Below are 21,578 nucleotides of genomic sequence, written 5' to 3'. Positions count from 1 at the left end.
GCAGAATCTAGTAGACTAGGGGTACCTCTTTAAGATTTAAGAGGGTGCCCGGTGATATCCCTTGGGCAATTTCGTATATTAAGCCTTTCTTGTCCAATGTGTTGACTATAAGGCGGATATACTACAGGTGAATAGGGTAAAAAAATTAACAAGCAGATATCACTATGAAACTTCACCAGTTCATTACTTAGATCAATATGAAAAATAAACGTATTACAAGTTTTCTGAAATGTAATGTTTGAATATGCAAAGTAGGTATGATGTAATTAAATATGCGCTGATTTGCATAAACGTAAAAAGATCAAATCTGAACATTTGGTAAAGCCAGTTTCAATTTTTTTCTTTTCATTTTGTTGACATAAGAGATGAAAAGTATTTTAGAGAGGGAATTATGGATATCTCATTTAGTTATTCAGTAAATCAGAAAATACTATACCAGCCTTTAAAAAATCCATTTTCGCCATGTTTTTTGGAATAAAATGTCATGTAAATCAGGCTAAGAATAATATATCAACAAACCCCTCTGCAAAATCCTTCTAAACATGGTTAGGTATAAGACTGAAAAGTTTGGTGTATGTAGATGCTTGTGAAGTGGAGATTTTGTTCTCCGAGTGAGAGAGGAAACTCATCCATATCCGCCTTATATTCAACACATTGGACAAGAAAGGCTTCATATACGAAATTGCCCAAGGGATATCACCGGGCACCCTCTTAAATCTTAAAGAGGTACACCTACTCTACTAGATTCAGCAAAAAAAAAAACTTTAACCGACAAAAGTGAAGTGTTCCTTTAAGGTTCTCGTGAGCTTTTGGCAGACCAGACCAGTCACTAAGCCATGGGGTCAGGTTGCAACCAACCCAGGTCAGACCTGGTTTTGTTGGTTAAAGTTTTTTTTTTTGCTGAATCTAGTAGAGTAGGTGTACCTCTTTAAGATTTAAGAGGGTGCCCGGTGATATCCCTTGGACAATTTTGTATATTAAGCCTTTCTTGTCCAATAGAGCTCCCCAGTCCCGCCCACAGCCTTGTCCAGAAGTAAAAATCCAATACAATTTCTCCATTGACAATTGGAGAATAAGCCATAACATCGTAACCGTCCATGGTAGACTTAAAACCAGCTACGATGTGACTAAGCGATTATACCTCATCATATAGATGTCAAAAGTTAATGGGGGCATCAACCTTGTTTTGAGAAAACAATGCTTTATTCACGATTTAACGAGAGAGTACTACACTACCCGACACCCTAACGTGTAAAACTGGTGAAAGCAGAGCCTTTGATTGGTAGAGATCGCCGTTGCCATGGCAATGCCAAACAAACTGTACTCAGCTTTTCCCGCGTCTATCGTCCAGCTTCGTCTCGCTGGAACTTCAAAACTTAAAATGGCTGCAGGGCTGATCAGGACCGATGTGTGGTCTTCCGAAAAATAACGGTTTTCTCATCTTGAAGGTTGAATTTACTCAATGGAAACGGTAGGAAGTAATCATCTTCTTTTCTCAGATTAATATGGAACCATGTTAAACTATCTTTAGGCTGCAAATGTTGGAAATGTGTGTACGTTTGCAAAGCATCCTGGGATTTGAGTTCTCCATCTCGGAATTTAAGATATGTACACAGTCTTGTACCTTTCGCTTTTTTTACATTTTCTGTTCATTTTTTCACTCGAAATTATAAGTTATATGCTTATGAGTCACATCGTAGCTGGTTAGCCTAAGGCATGGTCTAAAACTCTTTATATCCGAATTTTTCCAGAAGTCAATGGGAGAAATGAATGAGAATTTTACTTCCGGACAAGCACCTCTCTCGGAGGAGGGGCGGGACTGGGGAGCTCTATGTGTTGAAAAGGCGGATATGGATGAGTTTCTTCTCTCACTCGAAGAACAAAATCTCCACTTCACAAGCATCTACATACACCAAACTTTTCAGTCTTATACCTAACCATGTTTAGAAGGATTTTGCAGAGGGGTTTGTTGATATATGATTCTTAGCCTGATTTACATGACATTTTATTCCAAAAAACATGGCGAAAATGGATTTTTTAAAGGCTGGTATAGTATTTTCTGATTTACTGAATAACTAAATGAGATATCTATAATTCCCTCTCTAAAATACTTTTCATCTCTTATGTCAACAAAATGAAAAGAAAAAAATTTAAGCTGGCTTTGTCCAATGTTCAGATTTGATCTTTTTAAGTTTATGCAAATCAGCGCATATTTAATTACACCATACCTAATTTGCATATTCAAACATTAAATTTCAGAAAACTTGTAATACATTTATTTTTCATATTGATCTAAGTAATCAACTGGTGAAGTTTCATAGTGATATCTGCTTGTTAATTTTTTTACCCTATTCACCTGTAGTATATCCGCCTTATAGTCAACACATTGGACAAGAAAGGCTTAATATATGAAATTGCCCAAGGGATATCACCGGGCACCCTCTTAAATCTTAAAGAGGTACCCCTAGTCTACTAGATTCTGCAAAAAAAAAAACTTTAACCGACAAAGCCAGGTTCACCTAAATTATGGCATTTGGCTCCCGGACTAATGCACGGAATCTGCACCTGTCATCCTGACCACAGCACGTATACGCCACGCCTCGTCTACCCTTGAACGCTTCAATCGGGAAGTGAAAGTTTACCGTCACGGACTGACAGGTTTTGTTGGATGTTGACATCTTGGAAACTTGATATTTTTTACTTCAGGAACCCGTTTCGTGGTGAGTAGACCTTCAGTACAGTTTGTTAAGTTCTGCGTGCCTTTGTTAAGTTCGTAACATGCCTAACGATTGATGGCTACGACTAGGCTAGCCTACTCAGCGCGTTTGCCTAACAGAAGTTGAAGAGACTAATGGTGAAAATCAACGGTGTTATTATCAAGTGCACAACAGGCTATATGCATATTAGGGGCCGTTTAGGCCTTAATTCATACTTGGTCTTACACACACTATAATCTTGCATAATACACCACTCATGCACACTCACTATTATAATCCTTTTACAGGCTATAGTCGTGTATGTGAGAGAGTTTAGTGTGTGTGAGAAAGTTTAGTAGTGTGTGTGAGAGAGTTTAGCAGTGTGTGAGAGAGAGTAGCCTATAGTAGTGTGTGTGAGAGAGTTGAAAAGTAAGTTGGTTTGATCAACCAGGAAGACAGTTTAAATTCTCACTTCCTCATTGGGGCCATTTTGAATTATTGTGGGCTCCCTGCTTTGAAGGTAGGCTACAGCTAGCACCAACTCAGTGGATAAGATAAGAAGCATTGAAATCAAGCAGAAGAAACTTTAAGGACAAAAACAACCTTGTTGGACCAAACAATGTCAGGGGTTTTTCTTCTTATTTACTTGCTTTTTCAAGGCCAGTTCTTGTTTGTGGAAGTAAATGACATAATAATGAGGAAAAATTCACTGACACCCTTCGTGTGTTAAGAATTCAGAGGGAAACTGACAATTTGGGACATGACACGCGGGCCGCTTCCGTAAAACCTCCGGCGCTGTCGGCTGAGTTGCGGCATCGGTGCCCTGCTAGAAATTAGGAGCGGGCCGCTTCCGTAAAACCTGCGGCGCTGTCGGCTGAGACGCGTCCTCGGCTGAGTAGTGGCAACCACAATAGACCTCTGAAGTTCGCCTACAAAAAGGATCCAAAGCTGCCATCTTTGCCCATATAAGGAGATCCGGGAGTTAATTGAAGCTAACTGCCTATGGCAAGTTGCATTGTAAGTTAGCTCTGGGGTAGCAAAGATCAAAGTGTGCCGTCTTCACCTACCGAAGATCACAGTATCCACTAGACGGCAGTGGACAAAACTGTGTAGCGAAAAACGTCTGCATTTCCAATGTCATCATCCCCGTGAGAGTTTAACAGGTGCGATAATTGAAAAACCCCATGTTATTTTCCCATAGAAAAAATCTCAAGATACCGGATCTCCTTATTTGGGCAAAGATGGTGGCTTTTTTGTAGGCGAACTTCAGAGGTCTATTGGGCCAGGTCATTTTGCCACCTGCAGGCCGCTGCTCGACAGCTGTTAATTGGGCGCTCGGCTCAGACCCTTTTTACCAGTATGAAGCCGATTTCAACGGCTACTGCAGCAATCGTCAAGCACGCAGTCAGCTCAAGTCATCACTGGAGTGTGCATAACTTTGGATGAGAGAAGACGCCTGACTTCTGCTGATTCTGCGAAATACGGTGAACTTGAGGTAAGTCTTGTTTAACATTCCCTACAAAGCATCAACAATTGAGTTCCCTTAACATTTTACATATTCGTGTTATTACTAATGAAATGTTGACCCACTTTGTCTGCGAAGTTCCTTCGTCCTATCCAGATGAAACGAAAAGAAAGAATTCAGAAATGTAATTCAATTAACAATCAGACAACAACCGAAAATTCTTAATCATGGCGGATTAAAGTATAGGCTATAAAGGTGGGGCTGTTTAGCTCAAAGGTAAACATTGGCTAAGGGGCTAAAACTAGCTGGGGTGTTAGCTCATATTTCTTTGCAGCTTGGATGCAATATGGGTTATTTACGAGCTCAGTCTTCGACTTGTGGAAGAAAATAAATTGGAACAAAATCCTACTGCTGACTTATTTCATTTTTATTCTGAAAACTGGTGTCTCGTGTCTCTTTCTCATACTTTTGTACTGGTCCAGTAGGCTAGCATATTACGGTTACAGAGACGTGCTACACTGAATCAATATAGTCTAGTCGTAATTTCTTGAACCCAGAAATGTTGAGTACCCTAAAGTTTTATTGCAGAAATGTCATCTATAGGCCTAATAGATGGAATTTAACTTGGTTGCCTAAAGTTGCACTTTGGGCAATTTGTATAATTAGCATAAATATATAGGCAATTAAGGTGAATAGGGTGCAGGTGTTTAGGGTAAAAAATTTAAATAATAGATATCACTATGAAACTTCCTTAGTTGGTTACTTGTGCTAAGATGAGAAAAAAATGTATTGCATGTTTTTTATATTTTAATGTTTACATATGCAAATGAGGCCATGTCTCATTAAACATGCGCTTATTTGCATACTGACAAAATCAGATTGTTTAATAATAAAGTCATGCTCAAAATATTTTTTTCCAAGGGTAACATGTGTACTTGGGGTCTGAGTTGGTGAAAACCTTTAAGGAACCTGTCAGGAGCCAGTGTTGACCTATGGACAGACGGATTAAGAAATTAGGTGCTCCATGCAAAATAACTATAACAGCATGCACACACACGCAAACCTACAAGAACTGTACATAATATGCAAAATAACTATATCCAGCATGCACACGTACACAAATACACATTAACTATATACAAGAACTATACAACATATAAAATAACTATGACATTTTAAAGGCACAGGGGCAAGATGTTTTTGTATGGTCACAATTATGACAATTGGGATTAAATGGGTCAATGGGTTAACACTGCCTCCTTACCAGGTTCCTTTAAAGGTTTTCACCAACTCAGCCCTCCAAGTATACATGTTTACTTTGGAAAAAAGAAAAAGTTTGAGCCTGGCTTTATCACACTATCTGATTTTGTGCGTATGCAAATTAGAGCCTTTTTTATGAGATATGGCCTAATTTGCATATGTAAACATTAAAATATAAAAAAACATGCAATACATTTTTTTCTCATCTTAACACAAGTAACCAACTGAGAAAGTTTCATAGTGATATCTATTATTTATTTTTTTTACCCTATTCACCTGCACCCTATTCAAGTTAATTGGCTATATATTTATGCTAATTATGCAAATTGCCCAAAGTGCAACTTTAGGCAACCAAGTTGAATTTCATCCACTAGGCCTATAGATTACATTTATGCAATAAAACTTTAGGGTACTCAACATTTCTGGGTTTACTATTGGGCCTATGGGGATTACGACTAGACTAATAGCTAACATGCTGCCGTCTTTTTTTTCTCAGATGCAGTCCGCCTGACTAAAGACTCCACAGAAAAGCTCTTCAGCACCAGGTGGATATACACTAATCCAGCGAAACACGGAAGTAACACAACGCCGCCATTACTGCGTGCCTGGCTGCTAAGAAATTAGCCCGTTGGTTCCATAGGCGGCTGTTGCAGAAGTTAGCTGTCATTAATACACGTCTTAATACCTTATGGTGTTAATAAATTACCTTCATTGGTAAGTTTTGGTACAGTCTGACATCATTGATCCAATGTTCCCTTTCACCTGACATTTTCATTCATGAGCAGTCCTCTCGTTAGACATTCTCTGACAGGATGCTTTCATTGAAAAGCACAGACAAGTGTCACTCCTCACACTCGCAGGCATGCAGTAATGGCGATATTCAAGATGGCAGCGCCCATAAAGTTTGCGCTGAATTAGTGTATAGCTGACCTCCGACAGAGATGGTGAAGCCAGAGCAAACCGGTAGACATCGTAGATAAGTTTCAAACTCAAATGCAGTGGACTAGTTTCAAAGTACAGTATTTGAACTGTTGGTTTTACATGAATGCTGTGATATAGTCCAATAAAAATGCTTTAAACTTGAAAATTGTCTATGATTTATATGCAGATTAGGCATATCTTGTAGAACTGCTTAGCAATTCTAGTATTAACTTGACATGAATGGAAATCAATAAAACCCAGACAATGAACTGGACGGGGGCCTTTACATCGGGGTTCCGCAATAGGGCCTCATTACAGCCGAGCGCTCGGAGAGCAATCGGACCTAGATTCATGCCGAGGATTGGCCGAGCGTTTTCGCCTTAATCGGGCCGCGTTACAGCCGAGCGCTCGGAGAGCAATCGGTCCTAGATTCATGCCGAGGATTGGCCGAGTGTTTTCGTTTTAATCGGGCCGCGTTCGGCCCGCACAATTTTTGCTGCCTGGGGACAGTGTGATTTTGGAAAGATCAATTTCTGAGCTTAATGGTTATACTCGGACAATCTCTGTCTTGCTCTCGATTAACCAGGATTTTGAGAACCAAATACAGCTTCTTCTTTCTCAACCAATCAGGAGCTGAGGAATCAAACTATTTCCGTTTCATTCAAATTCTCTCGCATACACTACTAGCCTATACTGTCGCACACACACTGCTAAACTCTCTCGCATACACTACTATACTGTCGCACACACACTGCTAAACTCTCTCACATACACTACTAAACTCTCTCACATACACTACTAAAATCTCTCTCACACACTACTTAACTCTCTCACACACACTACTAAACTCTCTCACATACACTACTATACCCTCCTATACATACATGTAAAAGGATTATAATAGTGAGTGTGCATGAGTATAGTGGTGTATATGCAAGATTATGATAGTGTGTGTAAAACCAAGTATGAATTAAGGCCTAGACGGCCCCTCATAATATGCACACTGGGTCATTCCACGTCAAATAAACCAGAGCCCATGCACTTGCGTCTCAAAAAAATCTGAAAAAAATACCATGTGCACCTATGTTTCCCAGGAGACACTCTGTAAAATGTTTTTGTGTTAAGATCAATACTTTTCAAGTTTTACGGGGGGCGGGGGGTGTCAAATTTGTCTTGCCTCTTTTTTTTGTCAAAGTTCACAAGCTCATTGCTCAAGATCTAGAATCTGTAGGAGGCTCAAATTTTGCAGGCTGGTGCATAAATAGGAATAGTATGTAGTAAAATCACCACAAGTAGTCTGGATGATCCTGCATGGTCATAGAAGTCCCTCAAAGTTTATAACAATTTTATTGGAGTTCTTGGCTGGGCTCTGTTTAGGCCTTCAGAAGACACATTTTTACTCAACATAGGCTCTTGGGGTTTTTTTCTTATTGAGATAAGTAGAAACACTCCGAAAAAGCAATGAAGATAAAAGAAAATCCATCAGGGACTGAACAGCAGACCTCACAAGTTTGAAAAATAAATTTGGATCTCATATTCAGAGCACCCTAACACCTTGTGGGAATATGCGAAGATTTTTTTTTATATTTTTTTCTTTTTCTATAATCTGCATTACCTCTAAAAGCACAAATTTGACTTGTCTTATGCAAATCTTTCTTTTTCATCTCCCACCCTGAACAAGAGCAAAATGCACCATTGAGAGATATGCTTTGTATTAGGGCTGTCCACGACCAAGGATTTCGTTGGTCGACCAGAGGCTGTCATTTACTCCGACTAATCGATTAATCGCCCCCCCCCCCCCAAAAAAAAAATTTGCTTTTTTTTTTTATTTTTTATTATTATTATTATTTTTAATGCCCGGCTGCCAGTAGCCTATCTATGCGCATTTACCACTAACCTCGTGACTGACTGATAAAATGTTTTCTGATTCTGATCTAGCATACATATCTGATATAGCTGATATAGCAAAATCGTTATGCATTGACGGTCATTAGGCTATGCGTGACGCCTGCGATACTTATGACAGGATAGTCAGCAGACGCCTACAGTTAGTTTAAGCTAATATCAACGTATGTATGTAGGCTACCCTTGTTGACACTTTTAGTGCAAATCCGCTAACTAGACGAGCATCAGATTTTCTTTGGCTGGGATAAACTTCTCCCCTAACGCTGATTGTGCATGTAACGTTAATGTTGTGCCCACATACATTGTCAGAAAGGTTCTGCTTCAATCATGATACACACATTTATTCTGACACTTTAGATTTTTTATATTTCAATAGAAATACATTATCTGACAATGTAAACAAATATGCTGCTAGGCCGTTAAGAGTTAGCTATCCGCTAGTAAGACTATCGACACAAATCAGCTGATGTCGGACAGAATGTCGGACTTGACAGCAGAATTCTCCCACAATACAGGGGGGCGTAATTAGAACGCTCCTGGCGAAAGGTCAATTGACAGCTTAGTTCTTCTCTCAGACGGAGAGTGAAAAAACCGGAAAAAACCCGACGTCAGTGACATTATGACAAGCGCACAGCAGACAAGCGCACAGCAGGACCATAATCCTAAACCTGTCCCCTTTACACGGGCAAATGATTTCAGATTTTGAAATTCTGAATGTGTCACAAAAATAATCAGAAAAGACAGACGAACTTTGAACATTCTGAATATTTATTTAAAGTAGGCCTACGTGCCACACGCCTCCTGTTCATGATGATGCAATGCAACATAGCTAGGCTAGCAGGCAACGCTACTTACAGTATTGAGGTGGTAATGCATGTTCGTCGTGGACGAGTGATAGGCAAATGATTTACTGCAAAGTTTGCAAATAATCCTCTTTGGGTCATCTTTGTCCTTTTGGAAATGTTCCCATATTTTAGATAGTCTTCCAGACATGGTCAAATAAGTGGATGCCTTCTGTTCTTGTCGTGTCACGTCTTCCTTGTCACAACGACTCACGCCCTTCAAATTAAAAGTTGACGCATTTTTTTTCCTACGACCAATCGACCAACGGAATTCGGTCGAATACATTTTTTTTTGGTCGACCATCGATTGATCGATTATTTGCGGACAGCCCTACTTTGTATAGAGTAACCACTGGGTGCCACTAAAATCACTGAATCACTGAAATTGCAGGGGTGGGGACAAAACATATTGATCTCAATGGTGCATTTTGTCCATGTTTAGGGTGGAAGATGAAAAAGAAAGATTTGCATAAGACCTAATCAAATTGGTGTTTTTAAAAAGAAGAGGTAATGCAGATTAAAGAAAAAAATATTTAAAAATTCTTTGTATATTCCCACAAGGTGTTAGGGTGCTCTGAATATGAGATCCAAAATTATTTTTCAAACTTGTGAGGTCTGCTGTTCAGTCCCTGATGGATTTTCTTTTCTCTTCATTGCTTTTTCGGAGAGTGTTTCTACTGATCTCAATAAGGGGGGGGGGGGGGGATCAAGAGCCTATGTTGAGTAAAAATGTGTGTTCTGTAAGCCTAAACAGAGCCCAGCCAAGAACTCCAAAAACATTTTGATCAACTTTGAGGGACTTCTATGACCATGGAGGATCATCCAGACTACTCGTGGTGATTTGACTGCATACTATTCCTATTTATGCACCAGCCTGCAAAATTTGAGCCTCCTACAGATTCTAGTTCTTGAGCAACGAGCTTGTGAACTTTGACAAAAAAAAGAGGCAGAACAAATTTGACACCCCCCTCCCCCCGCAAAACTGTCTGTTACTTGAAAAGTATTGATCTTAGCACAAAAACATTTTACAGAGTATCTCCTGAGTAACATAGGCACGCATGGTATTTTTTTCAGATTTTTTTGAGACGCAAGTGCGTGTGCTCTGGTTGATTTGGCGTGGAATGACCCCACTATCTTATCAGAGCTTTTTGTTTTTACGATCAATAAATAACTCTGAAACTAGGAACTGATACAGTGTGATAAAGAACTTAAGGTTGGGGTGATAGTGAAATAGCGCCCCCTGTGTTTAATGGTAGTATTGTTAGTTGTGTTGTAGCATGTAATGTGACATTGAGTCATTGTTGATGGAGCTGACGGTAGAGTAGGGATGATAACTGCATCCATCCTGTATATCTATCATCCATTGCCATCCATCCTGTATAATACCTTGTGTGCGTTCAGAAACCCGTAAGTCAATTTCTATTATGATTATTTTTGGTTTTCAGCCTATATTTACATGTTAAGAGATTTATGATACTAGATGTCTGGTGATCCATAAATGCTACATGCTATGTACATGTGCCTTGACTGTTTAGCATTAGCTACATTCTGTTTTCATGGTAGCACTAGTAATTGCATATATATATATATATATATTACTATGCTAAGAAGTGGTTATTTTCTGTTTCATTGTAGAACCACACACACACACACACACAGAGAGATTCTGGAAGAATAAAATTCCTTGAACCCAATATCTGTGCATTCTTGTCGATGCCCCACGGTGGTCACAATTCCCAACCAGTCAGAAATTAGTCCAGCGACAAACCCCATTACATTTGGTGCCGAAACCCGGGATAGAGTGACTGCAGTGGAGAGTAGAGATGTTGCCATACGAGAAGAGAGAAGTTACTTGGCCTGTGGATGGCCGTCCTCGACGTCAGATACGTCCACCAGCATGGACTGCCGACTATGACGTCTCACTGCCAGCCATAGCTAGATTCCCCCTGGCTGCTGCACCCTCAGACCAGCGTTCTCCAGTGAGGCAAGATTCCTACCATAGTCCCCAGTGGACTGGCGAGATGCCACCTCTTAACCCCCTGCAAGACCAGTGGACCCCAGCGCTTGGTGCCCGTTCAAAGTATCCCAGGGAGTCAGTGTACTCGGGACCCCAGCATCAAAGCACCCCAGACCCACTGTCTGCCAGAACAGCACCAGAGGTGTCACCTGCCATTCTAGAGGAGCTACGCCAGATCAGGGAAGATAACATGAGACTTCAACACACCATGATTGATTTGCAAAGGCAACTCCACGAAAGCCGAGGTCCAGATCCACCGCTCCCTCTGCCACCCCCCTCTATGCTGTACGACCCATTCACTCAACCATCGATGCCAGCTGCGGCTGCCAGCCTGCCACGTCCAGCATTACAGGCCAACCCCCAGCCGCCATCGAGACCCATACCTCCAGCCATTAAAGAAGAAGTGGAGGAGGGAGACTGGCCTCTTCCTCCCCCTCCTGTGGCAGAGGAGGACACAGCACGTCAGCCATCCACAACCACGCTGCCGACTACTCTTGTGGAGGAGCTGTCGGCACACCTGAAGAGGATGGGGAGGACTCCTGCACAGCCACCTAGAGTCCCAACACCTGAATACTATGAACCTTATGCTGAGTCAGTCGCATCCGGTTCCACAGAGCATTCCGACTTCCTGCAAGAGCCACCAGTGCCCCCTCCTAGATTGCCGCATACCTTTTCCCCGCTACAAGTTCCCCACCATAACCCAACGCTTGAGGCCTTTCGTTCCCGTCCACAGACAGAGACTGTGTATCGTGGCCCTAAACCCACCATACCAGACTTCACTAAAGGGGATCCCCGGGAGTTTGCGAGGCTGAAGATTTCCCTAGATAACCTTCTCCCTGTGGATGCTACTGAGAGGTTTAAATATCAGATCCTCATAGAACACCTCAAATTCGAAGATGCCCTCCTTATAGCAGACTCATACGTAAACTCTCCCCAACCTTATACGGACACCCTGACCTCATTGACAGAGCATTATGGGCAACCCCATCAGCTGGCGTTAAGGCGCATTGTAGATATAATGGAGGCGCCCACAGTTAGAAGCCATGACACAGCTGCCTTTAAGAGATTTGCCCTCAGAGTGAGAGCCTTGGTGGGCATGCTCGCCCAGCTAGGGGAGAAAGGCTACACAGAGCTCCAGTGTGGGTCCCACGTCACAAGGCTGATGTCCAAGCTTCCACAAGACATGCGGGCTGAATTTATGAGGTTCCTGCATCCACTTCACATCCGTGTCCCTACTCTGCTAGACTTCTCTGACTGGCTGGAGTTCGAGCTGAGGATCCAAGAGTATGGCTATGGGTCCCTGCACAAAGAGGACAAAGAGAGCACAGAGGCCAAGAGGGAGAGACGGAAGGAGTCGAAGTCTGCTAGGCCAACCACAGTCCTCCATGGTTCCGAACAGCCCTCAAGAGACCCTACCAGCGCAGAATGTTTAACCCCAACTACCAGTTCGCCAAGTAAAGTGGTCCTATCCTGCCCATACTGTGCCAGCACTCACTACTTGAATCAGTGCACTAACTTCAGCCAGCTTACAACTGAGCAGCGGAGTGCCTGGATCAAGAGCAACAGGCGGTGTTGGCGGTGTGCTCGGTTTCACCAAGCTGCACAGTGCAGACTGAAAGCCAGGTGTAAGAAGTGTGATGGCAGACACCTGGACGCCCTTCATGACCTAAACTCAAAGCCAGCCCCAGAGAATGCTTCTTGCTTAGTGAGTACAGCCAATGAAGTGCTTTATTTAGACAGGAAGGCTGGCTGCAGTCAGGTGCTCCTGAAAGTGACCAAAGTCGTGCTGCATAATGGGGAACAGGCCATGGAGACCTATGCAATATTAGACGATGGATCCGAGCGGACTAAATCTGAAGGGGGAGCCAGAACAACTTGCCTTGAGGACTGTGCGTCAAGACTTGAGAGTCCTAAATGGTATGTCAGTGTCCTTCTCTATTTCCCCCGCCGGCCAGCCCCAAAGGACATTTCATATTAAGAGAGCCTTTACCGCTGAGCAGTTGGGTCTGGCAGAGCACTCCCAACCAGTTGAGAGTCTCCAGCAAAGGTATAAGCATCTGAAAGGCCTACCTCTACAGACGCTGGATCGCGCTCGTCCCATGGTCCTCATTGGGTCAGACTACCCTCAGCTGATTACTCCAGTAGAGCCAGTCCGTCTGGGACCTCCTGGAGGACCAGCAGCTGTGAAAACCAGGCTGGGATGGACCATCCAGGGACCCACCAGAGTTGTCCGCCAGCACCTCCAGCCGCAACAGTGTTTACACATTAGCACACAGTCGCTCTCTGATCAGCTCCGTCATCATGTAGAGAAGCTTTGGCAAATGGACGTACTACCATACCGGAGTGAGAAGCTGGTGACACGTTCGAAGCAGGACCAGGAGGCTGTGTGCACGCTGGAGGCTCGAACCGTCAGGGTGGAAGTTGATGGAGTGCAACGCTACGCCACCCCCCTGCTGCGTGTGAGGAATATGCCCTGTCTCCATACTTCAAAAGAGGCTGTGCTGGCTAATTTGAGGAGCACTGAGCGGCGCCTAATGAAAGACCCAGCACGAGCATCTGCTTACGGGGCAGAGATTTCGAAACTGGAACAGGCTGGATACGTAGTGAAGGTAAAGGAGAAGCCGAATCAAACAACAGAGTCCTGGTTTATCCCTCACCACATGGTGACGCACAATGGGAAAAACAGGATTGTGTTTAATTGCTCGTTCACCTACAAAGGTCAGAACCTGAATGAGCTGCTTCTGCCAGGCCCTACCTTGACCTCCAGCCTTCTCGGTGTCCTGCTGAGATTTAGGGAGCATGCCATCGCCATCAGCAGTGACATCAAAGGCATGTTCCACCAGGTCAGGTTGCTGCCAGAGGACAGGCCGCTGCTACGTTTCTTGTGGAGGGATCTTAACCGAGAGGTGCCACCTGACATTTATGAGTGGCACGTACTCCCCTTTGGCACCACATGCAGCCCCTGCTGCGCAACGTATGCACTCCAGAAGCATGTGGTAGATCATAGCCAGCCAGAAGAAGACGTTCGGAAGGCTGTGGAGCGATGCTTCTATGTGGACAACCACTTGCAGAGCCTCTCCTGCCCTGAAGTAGCCAGGCAGCTGGTTGACAAATTGAAGATGCTGCTGGCTGCAGGCGGGTTCGAGCTGCGTCAGTGGGCTAGCAACGTCCCTAGTGTCATCAGCCATCTGCCAAAGGAGGCTAGGTCAGAGAATAGCGAGTTGTGGCTCACAGAGTCACTGGCAGATCCACAGGAGCTCACCCTCGGCCTTCGTTGGTTTTGTGCATCAGACACCCTGGGCTATAAATGCAGCCTCACAGATCACCCTCCTCCTACCATGAGAAATATTTATAGCACACTGGCGAGGCTTTATGACCCCTTAGGCTTCCTCGTACCCTTCACCACACGAGCCAAAGTTATCGTGCAGCACCTGTGGGACAAAGAAAGAGAGTGGGATGACCCGTCCCTGCCCGATGACACACTCAAAGCATGGCTTACTTGGGAAGACGAGCTGCAACAACTCCCTGAGATCATTCTGCCTCGCTGCTACACAAGCCCTTCGCTGGATGACCCTAGCTCGGTGAGAAGCCTTCACATCTTCGGTGACGCGTCTGAGAAGGCCTACGGCTCAGTGGCGTACCTGCGCACTGAGAGCCCAGATGGGAGAGTGGAAGTGGCTTTCCTGACAGCACGCTCACGAGTAGCCCCAAAGCGCCAGCAGTCGATGCCAAGGTTAGAATTATGTGCAGCTCTGACCGGCGCCCAGCTGGCCATGCTGTTGCAGCGTGAGCTCACGCTGAGTATTCCTGAAGTGACTCTCTGGACGGACTCCACCACGGTGCTCACCTGGCTACAGTCAGACTCTTGCAGATTTAAAGTGTTCGTAGGTACCAGGGTTGCCGAGATCCAAGAGCTGACCGCAGCCCAAGCCTGGAGATATGTTGATTCTGCAAGCAATCCTGCAGACGACATCACTCGTGGGAAGACCCTAAGAGAGCTAGCAGGGAAGAATGACCGCTGGAGCCATGGCCCAGCCTTCTTGCACCTCTCACCACAGCACTGGCCAACAAAGCCGGAGCCTGGGCCATTGGATGGAGCGGAGCTGCGCAAGGCTACATTCTGTGGTTCCATAACCACTGCCCTGCTGCCCGCCCTACCTGATCCCAGCCAGTTCACAAGTTTTAAGGATATGGTGGAGGCTGTTGTGCAGGCACGGCACGGGGCGGCTGATGACCAATCCACGCCGAGCGCTGAGGACTACCAAGATGCTGAAAGAGACCTGCTGAGACAAGTGCAAGCAGAATGCTTTGCAGAGGACCTTCAGCACTTGGCAGACCATAGACCAGTCCCCTCAACCAGTCGTTTGATCACCTTAGCCCCCGAATATGATGACAAGCTTCAGCTAATCCGGGTTGGAGGGAGGCTACGGCGTAGTGACCTTCTGGACCAGGAGACCATTCACCCCATAGTCTTGGACCCAGCCCACCAGGTGACCAAGCTTATCATTCAGGGTGCTGACCGAGATCTTCGTCATCCAGGCTCAGAACGTCTCTATGCAGAACTCCGTCGAAGGTACTGGATCCTCCGTGGACGAGAGGCTGTGAAGCGGCACCAACATTCCTGTCCTGATTGTCAGAGATGGCGGGCGAACCCCACAGTCCCTCAGATGGCAGACTTACCCCCTGCCCGTCTGCGGTTGCTGAAGCCGCCCTTCTTCTCTACAGGCATGGATTGTTTTGGGCCCTTCACAGTCCGGGTTGGACGGCGTCATGAGAAGCGTTGGGGCATAATTTTCAAGTGCCTCACCACCCGGGCAGTCCATATAGATCTCCTGAATAGTCTGGACCAGGATTCCTTTCTGATGGCCCTCCGTCGATTCATCGCGCGTAGGGGAAAGCCAGCGGAACTCAGATCAGACCAGGGCACCAATTTTAGAGGAGGAGAGAGGGAGCTCCATGACTCGTTCAAGGCCTTGCACCCCTCTTTACAATCTGAGCTGGCCAAACATCAGGTCAAGTTTGTATTCAATCCTCCCGGTGCACCACACTTTGGTGGTGTATGGGAGAGAGAAATACGTTCCCTCAAAGCTGCCCTGTATGCCACGATCCAGACACAGACTGTAACCGAGGAAGTTCTGCGCACTGTCCTGATTGAAGTAGAGGGCATCCTCAATTCGAAGCCTCTGGGGTATGTATCCAGTGACGTCGCAGACCCGGACCCAGTGACACCAAACATGCTTCTGATGGGGCGGCCTGACCCATCTTTGCCCCAGGTAGTGTACACAGAGTCTGAGCTGTTAAGTCGTCGTCGCTGGAGGCATACACAGATCCTGGCTGATCAATTCTGGAGGAAGTTCATCAGAAATTACCTTCCAGCCCTGCAGACACGCTCCAAGTGGCAGAGGGATGCAGTCCCGATACAACCAGGCACCGTTGCCATGGTTGTGGACCCACAATTCCCCAGAGCCCTTTGGCCGGTTGGCCACATTACCAAGGTCATCCCTGGCGCAGACGGAAGAATCAGGACAGCGGAGATCAAGGTGAACGACAGGAACTACACGCGGCCGGTTGCCCGTCTGATCCCACTGCCTGCCCTACCGGAGATGGCACCAGAGAGCAGTCCTTCCCAGGGACATCAAAGTTGACTGTGCAACTTTGGGGGCGGCTGTGATAAAGAACTTAAGGTTGGGGTGATAGTGAAATAGCGCCCCCTGTGTTTAATGGTAGTATTGTTAGTTGTGTTGTAGCATGTAATGTGACATTGAGTCATTGTTGATGGAGCTGACGGTAGAGTAGGGATGATAACTGCATCCATCCTGTATATCTATCATCCATTGCCATCCATCCTGTATAATACCTTGTGTGCGTTCAGAAACCCGTAAGTCAATTTCTATTATGATTATTTTTGGTTTTCAGCCTATATTTACATGTTAAGAGATTTATGATACTAGATGTCTGGTGATCCATAAATGCTACATGCTATGTACATGTGCCTTGACTGTTTAGCATTAGCTACATTCTGTTTTCATGGTAGCACTAGTAATTGCATATATATATATATATTACTATGCTAAGAAGTGGTTATTTTCTGTTTCATTGTAGAACCACACACACACACACACACAGAGAGATTCTGGAAGAATAAAATTCCTTGAACCCAATATCTGTGCATTCTTGTCGATGCCCCACGGTGGTCACAATTCCCAACCAGTCAGAAATTAGTCCAGCGACAAACCCCATTACATACAGATACATGCCTTTTGATATTGTGGCATTTTCTTTTTGGACTTTAGACCTGGGTTGACATCCAGAAAGAGATCCCAGTTTATCTTTGAGATATTTCAAATGTGCAACTTTACATGTTTTGGGTTTGTAATGGTTGACTCTTTTGTAGATTGTGTCTAGGTCTATTTAGAATTCATTTTTAATTTCGAACAAGTCACATGTCTTTTCTAAAATGCAGAAGTGTAAAATGGCGTCAACGTTGCACATTTTTCATGCACTGTCTCGACTGCGTACTTCCACACTGTGCAGGCCCTCGGACATTCAGTTAGCATATCAGCAAATGTGTTTTGGGAAACGGGCACACAGGAGTTAAATAACCTGGTCTATTTCAACATTGCTGATAATAAGTGATAAATAAATCATGAGAAGGGTTGGTAGCAGGGGTTCCCAAACTTTCCATGACAATAGAATAGAATAGAATAGAATATATACTTTTTTTGATCCCGTGAGGGAAATTCAGTTCTCTGCATTTAACCCAATTTAACCGAATTAGTGAACACACAGCACACAGTGAACACACAGTGAGGTGAATCACACAACCCAGAGCAGTGAGCTGCCTGCCCAACCAGCGGCGCTCGGGGAGCAGTGAGGGGTTAGGTGCCTTGCTCAAGGGCATTTCAGCCGTGGTGGACTGGTCGGGGATCGAACCGGCAACCCTCCGGTTACAAGCCCGATGCGCTAACCAGTACACCACGGCTGCCTCAAAGCCCCCCCCCCCCCCCGCAGTGTAGTAAAAACTAGTAAAAATTAGTTTAAAGAAGGTAACTGTTTTATTATTATTAATTTATTAATTCATTTATCATTGTCATTGTGGTGGTAGCGTAGTGGTTAAGGAGTTGGGCTGGCATGCTGTAGCCTCAAGACCATCAGGGCCACCACAGCCAGCGTGGCTAGCTAACAGACTACGACGCTCAAAAAAAAGTGTAGTTCACACAGTCAAACAGGTGGGCCACGTGTGTGTGTCTGTGTGTGTGTGTGTAGTTCACACATACCCCTTTTCATTGCTTTTCCACACAAAATAACCTTGCTCTGGGCCAGGAAAACAGGTTCCAACTCAGCACCAACTTTGAGCTGGTCCAGAAATAAAAACCAGTTACGTCATTTTGTGCTGTTGCTGAAGCTGGTGCTGGCGCCTCTGTCATCCTGACCTCGAACACTTCAACTGAAAGGCTGTAGGCTTACTGTTATCGTCACTCACGGTTTCCAGACCGTGGTTATCAACCGCAATAATAAAGATATTTGAAATGAACGCGGTAATTGTTGACGTCGACATTTTTATCATGGTTTACCGTTACACCGGTAGTCGTCCCTAAAAGATATATTGAAAGCAACATTTGAAGCCATCTCAAGGTGACAGCTGCAGCTGAGTCTCCAATGCAGGAGGACTTACGCTTAACTGATTGATTGTATGTAAGTTGAAACCACCCAACTAGAGTAAAAGCTTAATAGATTTGGCTACATTTCAAATCCATCCATCGGTTTTTGAAACATGGGTAGAAAGTTGTAGATCATTCAAATACCGCTGTATTAGACGCAGACTACCACTATAATGGATAGTAGAATGGAATGTTTAGTCTTTTGTTTTCATTTAGTGTACTGTATTTACCTCTGTTCCTTGCTTGGGCTAAATGGGGGAACCCTCTTAAAGTGTGTTGTGTGCTGTGCTTTGCTGTGCCTATAGTGACTTATACTATTATTTCACCCAGCTTGATATGTCATATTGTGGAGCACTCTGACTTGCCTCTTGGTTGAGGATGTTGCATCCCTCCCCTAAGTTCCCTAGAAACAAGCCTAAGCCTGGAGTAGACATTTTGTTCAATAAATGATATTATATTTTGTAAACCACGTCTCTGCTCACTCAGACAAACAAACTTGTGTGACCTATTAGTATGTGTGGGGTGTCCCTGGGGCCTCTAGCAATTCCTGGGGTGGCGTAGTCTAGGGCAAAATAGTCCGTAACGCCACACGTGGATGATTTTGTTTATTAAAAGATATTCAGAGCCAAAAGTGAGGAGGGCATTGTCCCCTGGCCCCTGTGCTTCCAGCACCTATGATAGGCTAAAATAATAATAGAAAATACATTTAGATTTGAAAAACAAAAACTGAGTCAGAGCCTATAAACATTTTAGGATAGCTGGCTTTAGTGCAGACGGTCACTCTGTTCTGATGAGCAATGTCTTGCAATGCCAAGCAAAAAAATAAAATAAATAAAGAATAGCCTTCACCCTTGCATTATTCTATCACAGAGGGGAAGAAACGAAATAGGCTACTGCCAGAGAATGTCTGCTACTGCACATGCACGGAATCTGCACCTCTGTCATCCTGACCACAGCACGTATACGCCACGCCTCGTCTACCCTTGAACGCTTCAATCGGAAAGTGAAAGTTTACCGTCACGGACTGACAGGTTTTGTTGGATGTTGACATCTTGGAAACTTGATATTTTTTACTTCAGGAACCCGTTTCGTGGTGAGTAGACCTTCAGTACAGTTTGTTAAGTTCTGCGTGCCTTTGTTAATTTCGTAACATGCCTAACGATTGATGGCTACGACTAGGCTAGCCTACTCAGCGCGTTTGCCTAACGGAAGTTGAAGAGACTAATGGTGAAAATCAACGTGTTATTATCAAGTGCACAACAGGCTATATGCATATTAGGGGCCGTTTAGGCCTTAATTCATACTTGGTCTTACACACACTATAATCTTGCATAATACACCACTCATGCACACTCACTATTATAATCCTTTTACAGGCTATGTATGATAGTCGTGTATGTGAGAGAGTTTAGTGTGTGTGAGAAAGTGTAGTAGTGTGTGTGAGAGAGTTTAGCGGTGTGTGTGAGAGAGAATATATTAGTGTATGCGAGAGAGTATAGTGTGTGAGAGAGAGTAGCCTATAGTAGTGTGTGTGAGAGAGTTGAAAAGTAAGTTGGTTTGATCAACCAGGAAGACAGTTTAAATTCTCACTTCCTCATTGGGGCCATTTTGAATTATTGTGGGCTCCCTAAGGTAAGCTACAGCTAGCACCAACTCAGAGGATAAGATAAGAAGCATTGACATCAAGCAGAAGAAACTTTAAGGACAAAAACAACCTTGTTGGACCAAACAATGTCAGGGTTTTTTCTTCTTATTTACTTTTTCAAGGCCAGTTCTTGTTTTTGGAAGTAAATGGTATAATAATGAGGAAAAATTGACACCCTTCAGTGTGTTAAGAATTCAGAGGGAAACTGACAATTTGGGACATGACAGTGTGATTTTGGAAAGATCAATTTCTGAGCTTAATGGTTATACTCGGACAATCTCTGTCTTGCTCTCGATTAACCAGGATTTTGAGCACCAAATACAGCTTCTTCTTTCTCAACCAATCAGGAGCTGAGGAATCAAACTATTTCCGTTTCATTCAAATTCTCTCGCATACACTAGCCTACTAGCCTATACTGTCGCACACACACTGCTAAACTCTCTCGCATACACTACTAAACTCTCTCACATACACTACTAAAATCTCTCTCACACACTACTTAACTCTCTCACACACACTACTAAACTCTCTCACATACACTACTATACCCTCCCATACATACATGTAAAAGGATTATAATAGTGAGTGTGCATGAGTATAGTGGTGTATATGCAAGATTATGATAGTGTGTAAAACCAAGTATGAATTAAGGCCTAGACGGCCCCTCATAATATGCACACTATCTTATCAGAGCTTTTTGTTTTTACGATCAATAAAGAACTCTGAAACTAGGAACTGATACAGATACATGCCTATGGATATTGTGGCATTTTCTTTTTGGACTTTAGACCTTGGTTGACATCCAGAAAGAGATCCCAGTTTATCTTTGAGATATTTCAAATGTGCAACTTTACATGTTTTGGGTTTGTAATGGTTGACTCTTTTGTAGATTGTGTCTAGGTCTATTCAGAATTCATTTTTAATTTCGAACAAGTCACATGTCTTTTCTAAAATGCAGAAGTGTAAAATGGCGTCAACGTTGCACATTTTTCATGCACAGTCTCGACTGCGTACTTCCACACTGTGCAGGCCCTCGGACATTCAGTTAGCAGAGGTCCATCACACACACACACACACAGAAAATTTAAGTGTTGCGCTCTGATTGAACTGACTTGGAATGACCCAGATATGATATTCTAGCCTCTGTAACTCTGTGCCAGTACATC

General features: G+C 44.0%; 1 pseudogene; it reads right to left on the bottom strand.

Moving 5' to 3' along the window:
* LOC134076331 (zinc finger protein 850-like) overlaps positions 1-21,578 on the bottom strand; it is a 769,162-nt pseudogene that overhangs the window by 509,371 nt on the left and 238,213 nt on the right.

The sequence above is a fragment of the Sardina pilchardus genome, chromosome 1 (assembly GCF_963854185.1).
Source record: "Sardina pilchardus chromosome 1, fSarPil1.1, whole genome shotgun sequence".
NCBI lineage: Eukaryota > Metazoa > Chordata > Actinopteri > Clupeiformes > Clupeidae > Sardina > Sardina pilchardus.
This window is presented reverse-complemented; position numbering and strand designations above follow the sequence as displayed.